Source organism: Ovis canadensis, chromosome 2 (genome assembly GCF_042477335.2).
Source record: "Ovis canadensis isolate MfBH-ARS-UI-01 breed Bighorn chromosome 2, ARS-UI_OviCan_v2, whole genome shotgun sequence".
Lineage (NCBI taxonomy): Eukaryota > Metazoa > Chordata > Mammalia > Artiodactyla > Bovidae > Ovis > Ovis canadensis.
Window position 1 is genome coordinate 107,935,806 of NC_091246.1, and position 14,576 is coordinate 107,950,381.

General features: G+C 45.1%; 1 protein-coding gene across 2 annotated transcripts in view; it reads right to left on the reverse strand.

The window, feature by feature from the left end:
* The window catches only part of GALNT7 (polypeptide N-acetylgalactosaminyltransferase 7), a 134,307-nt gene that overhangs the window by 65,164 nt on the left and 54,567 nt on the right, over positions 1 to 14,576 (reverse strand). The window lies entirely within an intron of this gene.

Here is a 14,576-nt window from a genome sequence, read left to right on the forward strand (position 1 = left end):
TGTCAGCCCGCCCAAGGCTGGCTTAGTGGCCCAAATGGCAGAGGACAGGGGCTGAGATATGATCTTGACGGCCCCCACTGTTTCTGCTCTGGGAGAGGTTAACTGAGTTCAGAACTATAAAACAAGCTCTGACGACTGTAACCAAGGCTAACAGAGCTCTTAAACCACACCCATGACCTAGCTGGCCCCGTTCCAAAGGTGGCCCCAGGAAAACCGGATTCTGTGTGCATGAATATTCCAGAATGTTGACCTTCCTTTCTGTCCAGACGCTCATCAGCTGCACAGATCTTCCTGTCAGAAGCCCTGCATGCCTCTGTCCCTGGGGTCACATGTGAAGTTTCTGTTAAGTCAGCACCATTCTTTGTACAGCCATGTTTCTCAACATCAGCTGCACCTCAGTGGCTTTAAATACACTGACGTCAGAGTCCCACCCCTCAGATATCAAGGTTTAACGGGTGGGAACATTTGGAGTTTTAAGAACGCTCCAGGTGTTTTCAATATGCAGCAGGCTTGCGCTCCAATGGCTTAGAGGAAGGGCTGCCGGCTATAACCTGACAAGGAGGCTACAGCCTGTGCGTGGCCAGTCTGGGGTGGGTGAGCCAGTCAGAACCAGGACTGCAGACCCGGCTAACTGATCTGCCACCCTCCCTCCCCGTCAAGCCAGGATGCCCAGAGTCCTGAAGACAGTTATAAAAGAGTTCATACCATCTGACCAACATTTTTCTACAGTGTTAGAGCTATTTTGAAAAGTCAAGTTAAAGACTTTCAAGAGTGCAGAGGTAAGGCTGATACGCAGGTTGCTGTCCAGTGGTGGTTTATTTAGAGACAAGGATCTCTTTGGAAAGTCAGCTAATTCAAATGTGAATTTAGTCAATGTCAAATTTTTGGTAAGGGCTAGCTGAGGACTGACTTGAGAGAGTTCAAAAAGGAACTTAACAAATGTATGTTGAGAGTCCATTGGACTGCAAGATCAAACGAGTCAATCCTAAAGGAAATCAACCCTGACTATTCATTGGAAGGACTGATGCTGAAGCTGAAGCGCCAGTATTTTGGACACCTGATGTGAGGAGCTGACTCATTGGAAAAGACTGATGCTGGGAAAGATTGAAGGCAGGAGGAGAAGGGGATGACAGAGGGTGAGATGGCTGGATGGCATCACTGACCTGATGCACATGAGTTTCGGCAAACTCCAGGAGATAGTGAAGGACAGGGAAGCCTGGCATGCTGCAGTCCAGGGGGCCGCAGAGTCAGACACGACTTGGCAGCTGAACAACAATCTCTTTGTTTAGGTAATACTCTAAGCATGTGATACAACATTCATAGGATCCTTAATGGTATATCGTGAAAGGCAAGTCTTCCTGCCTTCCCTTTGGTACAGGCACTCACAGCCGGCATTTCCTTGTGGGTCTTCCAGGTATAAATACACCTGGGCATGGATGACAAGAACTTTTTGCTGAACAAGCGACACAGATTTTTACTGACCCATTAATTTTGAGAAGGAATCATAAGATGTTACAACTAGTTCAAAGGTGAATCCTTTGAATGACTTGGTGAAAAACAGACAAATATATAAACATCAAGAATACTGCAAACAATTGAAAAATAAATGCAAAACTGGTCACACTGGTCCATACCCAGAGGGCAATAACCAACTGCATTCCACAGGACACGGTTTCCATTTCAGTGGACAAGACTCTTTCGTGTTGCTATCATTTTTCTATCATTTACAGGATTGTGAAACAGGTTGGAGTTCATGCAGGGATGAGATAACCTGCAAAGCTGAATTGGAAAATGCACCCAGTGACCTTTTGGATCCATTTCAAAGTTTTCCCACAATTTTCATCCTATAGCACAGAACTAAGTGTAACATGCGGCACCTTGTCCAACCATCTAAGGGTGATACCTTTGTTCAGGTATACGTGGATAAGCCTTCTGTATCAGGCTTCTGACCACTGCACACCTAGTCAAGTAGCAGGCACTTGCTGTTTAGTCGCTAAGTCAAATCTGATTCTTTGTGAGCCCATGGAATGTAGCCCACCTGGCTCTTCTGTCCATGGGGTTTCCCAGGTAAGAATACTGGAGTGGGTTGCCATGTCCTTCTCCAGGGGATCTTCCCTACCCAGGGATCAAACCCTCATCTCTTCTGTCTCCTGCACTGGCAGGCAGGTTCTTTACCACTAGCTCTACCACGGTAAGCCCATGGGAAGTACTGCAATAATCAAATTAAAATAGAGAAGTCCTTATAAAACTCTAAGATACCAGACTCAAGATGTTGATGTTGAACCAAGAACCCCACCAAAAGAAGGAAGACTCAGTCTCTCCCTTCAACTTTTCACATTAAGGCTCCAGTGAACTAGTAACTGGAAAGGAACAGAGTGAGGGGCGGGAAATAGGCTCAGAAAAGTAGACTGAATAGGTTATCAGCCGTCCTGGGACATCCTCTGTGATGCCTAACATTCCACCGGAGGAAAGCTGCTTATGGGAAGAATGCGGGACACGACAGTGAGTGAAATCTAGGTACCCAAGGCAGGAGACATCTGTTGTGGTTCGGTGGGCAGGTGCTAATGTGAGACTCACGAATATAAACATTTCTCAGGCTCATCCACCTCAACAAGAGAATGTTTAATGGATTCAAACTTCATGCTCATCTTTCTTCAAAAGTTGTTTTGATCTTCCCTTTGTCTAACCTTTGACTTTTCTATTTTTGGGTCATGCCAAGTGACTTGTGGATCTTAGTTCCCTGCTGCTGCTGCTGCTAAGTTGCTTCAGTCGTGTCTGACTCTGTGCAACCCCGTAGATGGCAGCCCACCAGGCTCCCCCTCCCTGGGATTCTCCAGGCACACTGGAGTGAGTTGTCATTGCCTTCCCCACTTAGTTCCAAGACTAGGGATCAAACCCGGGTCCTTGGCAGTGAAAGCAGAGTCCTAACTGCTGGACTGCCAGGGAAGTCCCTAACCTTTGACTCCTGGTATTCCACTTGGACCTGTTAGGAGCCTGCCTGTCCTCCTCCTTGCTCTAGCGTCCCTTCGTCTCCCCAGCAAGGTGGCCAGGTTCATTTGATCCTTCCTCCCTCCGTGTCCTCAGCCCACATCTTGCTTCTCATCTCTGGGTTCATCACCGTGGCACTTGAACTTCAGATGCCCAGGAATGAACTTGCTGTGACTCCACGGCACACATCTGCTTCATTCACTGTTTTCCCCACCTTGGGGCTGGGAACCCCCATCCACTCAACTGATCAAATGCAAGTCCTCCACTTCATCCCCAGCCTCCTGTTCTGACATCTGAACAATTACTGACTCCTGCCAGTCCCACCGCCAGCACGGCTCTGGAATCCTGCCATTTTCTCCACATCCTCGCCGTGGTGGAATAAGATTCGTATTTTATGGCAGGACAAGAAAAATTTAAACACAAAAGCTCTCCTCTGCCCTTTGTCCTCCTCCCTGCCCTCCACTGTGCATCGCGTATTTGGATTATGCATCAACCAGACCGCCCCCATCAGCAGAAATACCTGCTCAGTCCCAAAGAGCAGCATTCTCCTAGCATCAACAAGACAGCTCCTTAAAGATAACATTCCTTCTTGAACGTGTAAGGGTTCATGTGACCCACCACAATGATACATAGATCTGGATTGCATAAACTGTCAGTAAGACCTCATTTGATGTCCAGCCCTCTGTCTTAAATACTTACATGCCTGTGCCTTGACTTCTAACAGGTGGAACAGTTCTCAGACGCACTTTCTAGATTATTATCCTCAAACCTGGCTCCCGTAAAATCTTCCATGTCTTTCTTAGATCAACTAACATTCTGTGGACATTGCAAAGGCCTAGGACAGTCCCCACTCACCTCTCAACAGGATTACTAGAATAGGAAGAACAGCGATGACGGCAAATACTCCAGCCTTAAGTGCTTCACACGTGTTCATTGCTGTTGCTGTTCAGCCACTCAGTCGTGTCCGACTCTTTGCGACCCCATGAACTGCAGCCTGCCAGGCTTCCCTGTCCTTCACTATGTCCCGGAGTTTGCTCAAACTCATGTCCATTGAGTCGGTGATGCCGTCCAATCATCTCTGCCCCTGCGGCTCAGACAGTAAAGGATTTGCTTGCAATGCAGGAGACCCAGGCTTGACCCCTTGGTCTGGAAGATCTCCTGGAGGAGGAAATGGCAACCCACTCTAGTACTCTGGCCTGGAGAATTCCATGGACAGAAGAGCCTGGTGGGCAACAGTCCACGGGGTCACAAAGAGTCGGGCACGACTGAGCACAGGCACACACACCGTACAGACGGAACAGCCGACAGAGAAGTGACCTAATGTCAGGATCAGTACCGTGCATCCAGGCAGGGCCGTGCTCCTGATTCCTAGCTGCTAGTGCCTCCCATTCCAACGCTGCACTCACTGTCCTTCGTCATTACTGTTCTGCAGCCAAAGCAGGGGTGGTGGTGGTGGTGGCTTAGTCGCTCAGTTGTGTCCGAGTCCTTTGTGACCCCCTGGACTGCAGCCCAGCAGGCTGCTCTGTCCATGGGATTCTCCAGGCAAGAACACTGGAGTGGGTTACCATTTCCTTCTCCAGGTGATCTTCCCGACCCAGGGATTGAACCCACATCTCTGGCAAATCCTGCATTGGCAGGCGGATTCTTTACCACTAAGCCACCAGGGAAACCTGTAGCCAAAGTGACTGCCCTGAAATTCAGGTATGAATAGGTCCCTTCTCCTGCTTGCAGGCTCCACACTGGTCCTCTTCCCCAAGAGGGTGGATGCTCTTCCTGGGACATTGTCGGCTCCTGCCTGTACTCACCTCTTCACCTCACCCTCTGGAGCAGGAAGCACTCCAGGCTCTTGGACCACAGGGTCACTGCAAAGAAGATGTCCCTGGAGTGCCCAGAGCAGACAGACAGGGTGGATGGGTAGGGCTGTGTTCCCGCAAAACCTCATGTACAAAGACAGGCAAATGGGAATGGGTCTCCCCCTTCCCCTCCAACTCCGCACTAAACTCTAAGTTCCACGAAAGGGGAGGGACCTCATCCATGGGATGAGCCACTGCACCCCCAGTGCTCCTCCTGCCATGTGACCCTCAGTAAGCATTCACAAATAGATGCCTGGATCCTACCATCTCTGCCTGGTTTATGAGAGGGAGCCTGAGATGAAGGATGAGAATGGAGCACATGGGCCAGGAAAGAGGGGCTCGACCAGAGAGAACACTGATACTGGCAGTACTCGAGGAATTCAGCAAGAGAAGAACTTGATATCCCCTGCACGGTGCTGTGCTCTTAGTAATGCTATATAATAGTCACTGGAAAAAAACTTGGATTTGCTCACTTCTCAAATCCAAAGGCAAAACCAATCTGAGAACTATCTGCCTGACTTCGAGTCAATTAAGAAAAGTCATGTCAAATCGCCACGTTCTGTGATTCAAAGGATGCAGTCAGACAGTGTAATAGTACTAAGCTCCCTGGAGAGAGAGCATACACGCTCCTCCTCCTGGATACTGAATGAGACTTGAGTTGGCTTTGTGACTCACTGGTGTTCACACACCTTCAGAAGCACCAGCTGATTCCCTTTACAGTCGAAATCAACAGGTTACTGTTGACCAGAAATGGAAGATGGAATCGGTGGGTCATCTTCTAAGATCAGTATGTCCGTAAAGGTGGAAATGTACTGAAAAACAGAATCACCTATTCCCGGATGGAAATAGGGGATTGTCAGGAATCAGGTCAGACTACTCACTTTACATCTCACAATTTACAAAGCTCCCCATCACCCCCAAATCACCCTTACGGTATCTTCCTGAGACAGTCATGCCCTGGTAGAAATGATACGAACACAAAGGAATTTAGAGCCAGTGAAAGTAATGCAGGCATGGCTCTGAAATGCCACGGAAGCCTCGAAAGCTAAGCTGGTAATGAAGAGCTCCTGCACACACCAGAGGTCCTGAGAAGGCGGCTTCACTCTGGGACGTGGTTGCCGCTGACGGCCGCCTGCGATTCGATTGTCATTCTGCCTGAGCCACAGAGCTTAGGACTTAACAGGTCAAACTAAATTCTACAGTTTAAAAGCCCTCTTGATTAAAAAAAAAAAAAAACACCATTAATTAGAAAAATCACATTAGCATCCCTTCTCGAGCTGCACTTGATCATGAGTCAAGAAGCGCAAGAGGTGGAAGCTATCAGGGAGGTGGGGCGGGGGGAGGGGATAATCAAGGAGTTCAGGAGACACAGGGTGTGCCTACGGGCTGGGCATCCCCAGCCTGCCTGTGGCAGGATGTGGCTGGGGGCGCGGTCTCTCTCTGGAACCTAGAGCTAGATTCTGAGCTCACTCTTCCCCTGCTGACACCCTGTGCTAATAAAGACACAACTCTGGCTCCTTCCAGAGAGCTGAGAGCTGACTGCACTGCACTGGGGATCAGTGGTCCATTCGGGGCATGGGAGGTGGGCGGTGGGGAGTGGGGGGTTGCTGTCAAGTAATTTGCTCAATCAGGGTTTAAAACGGATACACTCAAGATTAAACAGAGACCTTGAAAAGTGAAAAAGTCAAAGTGTTAGTCATGTCTGGTAGCCCTCCAGGCTCCTCTGTCCATGGGATTTCCCAGGCAAGAATACTGGAGTGGGTTGCCATTTCCTCCTCCAGGGGATCTTCCTGACCCAAGGATCGAACTGGGGTCTCCTGCATTGCAGGCAGACTCTTAACCGTCTGAGCCACTGGGAAAACCCAAATAGAGGCTTTATCAGTCCCTGAATATGTAGGATGCATTTTCTTATGGAAAAGGACTATATTCAAATACATTTTAAGACCAATGGCAATGCCTCCATTGGCAATGAAGGCAGAACTGGAAATGGAGGAGGGTGTGGGTCATCAGCGAGAAAAAGGATTACCTTCTGATAAAAATCACAAATAAATAAAATTAAAAGTGGTTGGCAGTAATATTAATAAGTCTGGGTAATAAAATCCATCATGTTTCCCCAGAAGCATATGGTATAATTTTAAACAAAATGTAGTTGAACCAAATTAAAGTAATTGACCAAAATGGTTAAAATTGTGATAAAATTTACTGTTTAAAAACCATGTCGATGTACTGCATTTTGTTAAATGCATAAGGAAGGTAAACTGCAAATTCCTTAGTAATATAAACTTTCCATTGTCAACACAGAAATTAAAATTACATCTGAAAAGGGGGAGATTTCATGCAAGATCCTTTTCTGTATTAACACTATCACCTCTAATGTCCTATTTATTCTGTTAGGTATGATGTAAGTTCAAGCCAGCAGTTTTTTGAACTCCACCCCTCCTCTCAGGTCCCAGAATATTTCTAACACTGCCCTTCTCGAGTTGCCTTAGGATCTGTTCACAGGTTTCTCCCCAGACAAAGGTTCTCAGGGTGGTTATCTGTGTGTACACAGTAGGTAGTCAATGTGTGTTTCTTCATGGACTGAACAAATGGGGAATGTCTTGCTCCGGGCTGTGTCACCTATTTATTTGCTGGAATATAAACCGGCTTTGCATCCACTGGCTATGTCACTGCTGGATTTGGTTTAAGGTAGCATTTTTGAGTCAAACCAGTCAACCCTGAATATACACTGGAAGGACTGATGCCCAAGCTGAAGCTCCAAAAATACTTTGGCCACCTGATAAGAAGGGCCGACTCATTGGAAAAGACCCTGATGCTGGGAAAGACTGAGGGCAAGAAGAGAAGGGGTGTGACAGAGTATGAGATGGATGGATGGCGTCCCTGACTCAATGGACATGAGTCTGAGCAAACTCCAGGAAACAGTGAAGGACAGGGAAGCCTGGCATGCTGCCGTCCATGGGGTTGCACAGAATCAGACGTGACTTAGCAACCAAACAAAAATAACAACAAAAGTATTTTGAGAATCTGAGTGAGATAACTGAAAATATTACTTTCCCTATGACTCTAAACCTTAAATAATCCTTTTTTAGTTTTTCTTCTTCAGATTTGAATAAATCATGCCTGCAAGTACAGTTTGTTATTTCATGGAAAATGAGTACTTTATTTAAACACAAGGAAGTAAATCTGCTGGTGTTAGTCTGAGCCTGTAGGCCAATTTATCTCACCAATGGTCTCCTGTTAAATTTGGTCCTTGTTTTAAAATAGAAATAAACTAGAGATTCTAAATCAGGTCAGAAAACTACCAGACAGTACTCAAGAAGGAATAAATGAAAAGAAGAAATGGGCAAATAAAGGACCAGAATATAGGTTAATGTCTACAAATAAAAGGATAATACACTGGTTATCCTTTTACAGAAAATTTTTATTTGTGAGACTGTTTAACGGCCTAGATCAAAGTTAATTACCATGCACCGCTAACCAAGAGGTCTATGAAACACGCAATTTAAACACCTTTATGAAATCCAAATAACTATTTTTTCATGCCTTAGCTCATTAACTGAGTCACATACATTCACTACACATTTAAAACAATATTTCTTATTGTGAATATATAGTACTACATTTTTAGCTGATGCAAACTGAATTTTAAGAATCAACTATAAGTACTAAACAACTGATCAATAAATCATTTTGCAGTAGATTTCAAAAGGTGATGAAGCTATATTTGTCAAAGTTTATGCCATGATTTCAGTGGCAAGAGTACAGACCTTAAGACAGGACTGTAAAAACAAGTCACACCAGCGTCATTTAAAAGCCCCATCTCCCACAAGTAATAAAAGGCAGATTATAACACCTCTCAGAAATCATAAAAGGATACAATCGGGCAGATTTTAACTCTCTGTGTTTGGGAGATGAGCAATTACTGAATTTTAAAAAGAAAGCTCCTAAGTGGTATTTTCATCCTAAAAACAGCATATAGTAAGTTACACAAAATATTTTAATAAAAGTGTCAACATTTCACAATACAGGTCCCACCACATTATTCCCACAAAATGACCTATCTAAAAATAAGGAAAGGATTGGGGGAAGAGTGAGGAGAGAAAGACAAAGGCAGAGCAAGGGGAGAAAACGGTGAATTAAAATCTGTGAAGATTTTTAAACACGTGAATAATGCATGTATGCATATATATTACGTATGCAGTGGAGAGTGGGAATATACATTTAAAAGCCAAATAGCCTAGTAGGATGAGAAGCGAGAAATTAACCCCGCTGAATAGACCCTTCAAAAGAACAGCCACAGCATTTTGTCAGGTAGAGACAGAGGACCCACTGAGCTGAACCAGCAGAAAAACAAGCCCCCCACATCTGCTCCTCCTTTGCCCGCCCACTGTGGAACCTTCTCTCAGCTGTGCTCATCAGCTCCACTTGCTTACCTAGAAGTGCTGAGATTCTCCACTCTCCTTTCCAGATCATCTTTATTTGTTTTTTGTATTTTTTTGGATGTGGACCATTTTTAAAGTCTTTTATTAAATTTGTTACGAGGCATGTGGATCTTAGCTCCCTGACCAGGGATCAAACCTGCAACCCCCCTGCATAAGAAGAGCAGAATCTTAACCAGTGGATGGCCAGGAAAGTCCCCAAATTATTTTTAATATATTTTAAAAGCGCAAGTCCTTCATCAGTCCCTAGGGACCACACTGCTACAACTTTTTTCTTTTTTTAATCCAGGGACGTGCTTATTTAATCCTACCCTTTGGCTTTTTTCACTAATATAACAAAGAATTGATGCTTTCAAACGGTGATGCTGGAGAAGATTCTTAAGAGTCCTTTGGACAGCAAGAAGATCAAACCAGTCAATCCTAAAGAAAATCAACCCTGAATATTTATTGGAAGGACTGATTCAGAAGCTCCAATACTTTGGTCACCTGATGCAAAAAGCCGACTCATTGGAGAAGACCCTGATGCTGGGAAAGATTGAAGGCAGGAGAAGTAGGCAACAGAGGATGAGATGATTGGATGGCATCACTGACTCATTGGACACGAGTTTGAGCAAACTCCAGGAGACAGTGAAGGACAGGGAAGCCTGGTGTGCTGCAGTCCATGGGGTTGCAAACAGTTGGACACAACTGAGCGACTGAACAACAACAACATGAACAATGAACTTCACAATCTAACACCAATCAAACCAAACAGAGTTTAATTCTTCATTCTCCTTCACATCTGGCGATCCCAGTGAAGACACCTAATGATTTCCAAATCTTCCTGAAAACTTTCCTGAAAAGTATGTCACCACCAGGATCATCAATAATGCTTAGGGTGTGAAGGAAAGCATTTTACTGAGGGAGAGCAGAAAGAAGTCAGACATAGCCTTTATGTTCAAAGAGACCGTCGGGAATACCCTTTAGAAAGCTGAGCAAGCAGTGCTTTCATCCTTCCCAGGAAGGCGTTCTGGAATGAACGGAGCACCCTCAAGGCAGGTGCTGCTGCTGTACATTCTGAGATGACTGAAGTGCGTCCTCGCTTTGCCCTGAAGCCTGCCTCCATCACAGCTCGAAAAACAGCACTGCCATGTGGGGCTTCAAAGCACAGACACTGTGATTGGTATAAGATAATCTCTTGCAAATCTGAAAAAAGTAATATCACCTCAAGGAAGAAAATACCTCAACATTCCCAGGGCAGATACACCATTTTAAAGTATGGGACAGCATTTACTACCATGTCGTGACAAGAAATCCATTTTAGGAGGTGGTGACAAGGAAACCCATGTATGTGAGAAAGAAAAATACAGAGTAGATCGGGGTTATTCACTAATAAATGTTCTGACATTTTAGTTTTGAATGGCAGCAGGCCTGCTCTCAAGGGGGCGTGCTTCTCCAGGGATGTGGTCGCTTTATCGTGAGTGTGATCTGGCGTTCAGGTCAGTATTTACATGAATCATTAAAAGGTGAAAGAACCGTTCTTCTGGTTATCCAAATATTTGTTCCAGGTCTGCTTCCTGCTAGACGCTCTCCGAGGTATTAGCAGGTGGCCTGGGCTTCTTCGCAGAGGAAGGGAGGCTGGGAGAGGCTGGATCTGTGTTTGCAGACATTGAGGCACAGAGGTGAGGGGGGGCACGGTTGGGGGATAAGAAGCGGGGGTAAGAAGTGGGCTGGGCAGCCATTCTAGACTAAGTCAAAGGCACAAAAGCACTAAAAAGAACAGGGAATACTCAGGGAACTACAGACGGTTTTGTGTGATGAGTAGAGGGGACACACGGGGAGAAGGCAGGAGACTCAATGCCAGTGTATGTGCACGCTCAGTCGTGTCCAAACCTTTGCGACCACAGGGACTGTAGCCCCCTGGGATCCTCTGTCCATAGGGATTTGCCAGGCAACAATACTGGAGTGGGTTGCCATTCCCTTCTCCAGGGGATCTTCCCGACCCAGTGATTGAACCCAGGTCTCCCGTGCTACAGGCAGTTTCCTGCATTGCAGGCCAACTCTTTACCAACTGAGCCAGCACTCAACAAGGCTAAAAACTAGGTGTGTTGTTAAACGAACAAGAACTTGAGGCCCAAGGGGCAGCTTCGCTCTGTGGCAGGACTCACTCACAGTTCATTCCATTTCATGAAACGTCCTGGCTCTGTGGGAAGCAGAACCACAGCTGCTGAAGAGAAATGGGAAGCACCTTTCCATGAGCAGAGGGAAGCCAGTCCATCAGAGATGCTAAATGTCGCTGCTCTGACACATTCCAACCAACCTCGGCCGGTCAGACATGACTGCAACCAGATCCGATAGCCCTTCACAACCAGTGGTAAAATTCTGGTGCATAATAAGTGTGGTACTTGGGACAGTCAAGTCTCACTAAATGCTTCAGTTTTATTTTGCCATTAATCATTCAGGTTTTTTTTTTTTTCCTTATTAAAAACATTCCCGAGGACTTCCCTGGTGACTCACTGGTAAAGAATTCACCTGCCAATATAGGAGATCCCACATGCCGCAGAGAAACGAAGCTGCTGCAGAGAAACAAGCTGCTGCAGCACAACTGCTGAGCTTGTGCTCTAGAGCCTGGGAAGGGCAACTCCTGAAGCCGCCTGCACCCTGGAGCCCTTGTTCCACAACAAGAGAAGCCACCTCAATGAGAAGCTTGTGCACCTCAGAGAAAAACCTGAGCAGCTATGAAGGCCCAGCACAGCCAGAAATAAACAGATACAATTATAAAACAAAACAAAACAAACATTTCCTTCTTGTTCTTGGTACTTCAAAGGTAAGCAAGACATTTATCCTGTTATCTACAGATAGAGGGAAAAAAGGCACAGGGAAGGCAGTGGCCAAGGTGTCAGAGTACGCCCCAAGTCTGCAAAGTCAGCACAGAGCCTCCAGAGGCTTAAAAAAGGAAAAGGAATTGAAAAAAAAAAAAAAAGACCACAGTGGTAAACCAATCTGTCACCCAACGTGTTTCACTGAATGTTGCCTTCCAAGGTGATGACAGGGGGAGGAGGAGGTAGAACCCTGGTGATGTAACAAGCACCTGTCTCCGGTCATCCTTGTCATCAGCCTTGGAGCTGGGTATCAGGGCTGTTCCGTTCTGCAGATGAGAAAACCAAGGCAAGGGTCTGAGGGACTTGCTGAAAGCCATATACTCTGGGGATGGCAGAGGCGAGACACAGACCTAGGGCCTCTGATGCCAGAGCCCACATTCTGAACCACTTTATTCTCTCCTGGGACAGAGGCACCCATGAGCCTTTCATACCTTATAACTAAACAAATTGATAAATATCATTAAGATTTCTGAAGTATGAAAGCTAAAATACAGTCCTTAGAATCACTTTTAATTTCAATAAAAAATTTACTTTCAAACCAATACTATCAGCTAGAATTAGTAATAAATAGTTCAGAAAGGGCTGTTTTCATATACAGAATATTCTAGAAGATTACTTATATTTCATATATATTTCATATAAATAATCTTCTAGAAATACTAAATCCTATTAGCATTTCAATAATTAGTAGTAACTTGCTATGAGGCCCACTAGCCTAGGTGACTATCAGGATATAAGAAAACAGACTATATCTCATTTCATGTGACTTTATTTCTACACAAAGAAAAGGTGAAAGTGAAAGTCACTTAGTCGTGTCTGACTCTTTGTGACCTCATGCACTGTAGTCCATAGAATTTTCCAGGCCAGAATACTGGAATGGGTAGCCTTTCCCTTTTACAGGGGATCTTCCCAACCCAGGAATCAAACTGAGGTCTCCTGCATTGCACATGGATTCTTTACCAGCTGAGCCACAGGGGAAATCCAAGAATACTGGAGGGGGTAGCCTATCCCTTCTCCAGCAGATCTTCCCAACCTAAGAATCGAACCAGGGTCTCCTGCATTGCAGGCAGATTCTTTACCAACTGAGCTATCATGGAAGCACTATTTCTGCAGAGAAAGATAGAAATTAGTTTCAGCTGGTTACTCGGGCACACAGGACTGGGCCGCTATGCCTCCTATTCTGATTTCACAGAAACAGAGAATGGTTTCAAAAACCTTCTATTTGCCTGACAAATATGAAGTAAATGCAATAAGGTTTTCAAATTGACACTGAGGAAGAGTTACAGCATTCAGCTTCCAGTTCCATCTAAACTGTTGGTCTTCTGCCCCTACCTGGGAGCATTCAAATATTTCTTTCAGTGTCATTTTCTGTATAAGTTTATGAGTATATACCTTCTGCTCTGGAGAAGGAACAGCAACCCACTCCAGTATTGTTGCCTAGAAAATTCCATGGACAGGGGAGCCTGGTGGGCTACGGTCTGTGGGATTGCAAAGAGTCGGACATGACTAAGCACACAACACACAGCACAAGACACCTTATTCCTGTTTTCCTGAAAGGCAGTCTTGGTTTCAATCTCATGGAGGTCCCACCAAGATCCTATTTTCAACAAATTTCCTGCATATCTACTTGGGTTGAAGCATGTTGCTATGCTTGAGAAACATAAAAATCTCTTTTTCTAAACACACATCAGTGGTTCCTAACATTTTTAGGATCACAAAGATTTCAAACCCTTTTCATGAGGTGAAAGTGAAAGTGACGTCGCTCAGTCGTGTCCGACTCTTTGCGACTCTGTGGACTGTAGCCCACCAGGCTCCTCTGTCCATGGGATTTTCCAGGCGAGACTATTGGAGTGGGTTGCCATTTCCTTCTCCAAGGCATCTTCCCAACCCAGGGATCGAACCCCGGTCTCCTGCATTGCAGGCAGACGCTTTACCCTCTGAGCCACCAGGCAAGCCCAAGGGGAGTACAAACAGTGCAACTTAGTAGAACTCTTTGTAGAACCATCTAACCTGTCTGTACCAACAACCTTAATAACCTTCCTTCTGAATACAAAATTTCAGAAGTGGGAGGGTATTCAAGGGGGATAATCCTAATCACAGGGAAGATATTATGCCTAAAAGTTCAGTGCAACATATACCAGCGAATATACTAGAAACAAACAGAATGTCCATAATGAAGACTAGTCAAGAAAATTATGCTGCACTTATGCAGTTGAATAGTATTTAACCATAAAAATGTTAAAGAAAAATAATTCTTGCAGAATATCCTTATGATATAATGTTAAGTTTTTAAAAGTAGGAGACAAACATTAATTATGCATACTGCTTGCTCCATATGATCTCAAATACAAAAAGAAAAACACAGAAATGACTAGAAGGCAAGTTATAAGCAGTAATTGTCTCTTTGGTGAGATTGTAGATAATATTTTTCTTAT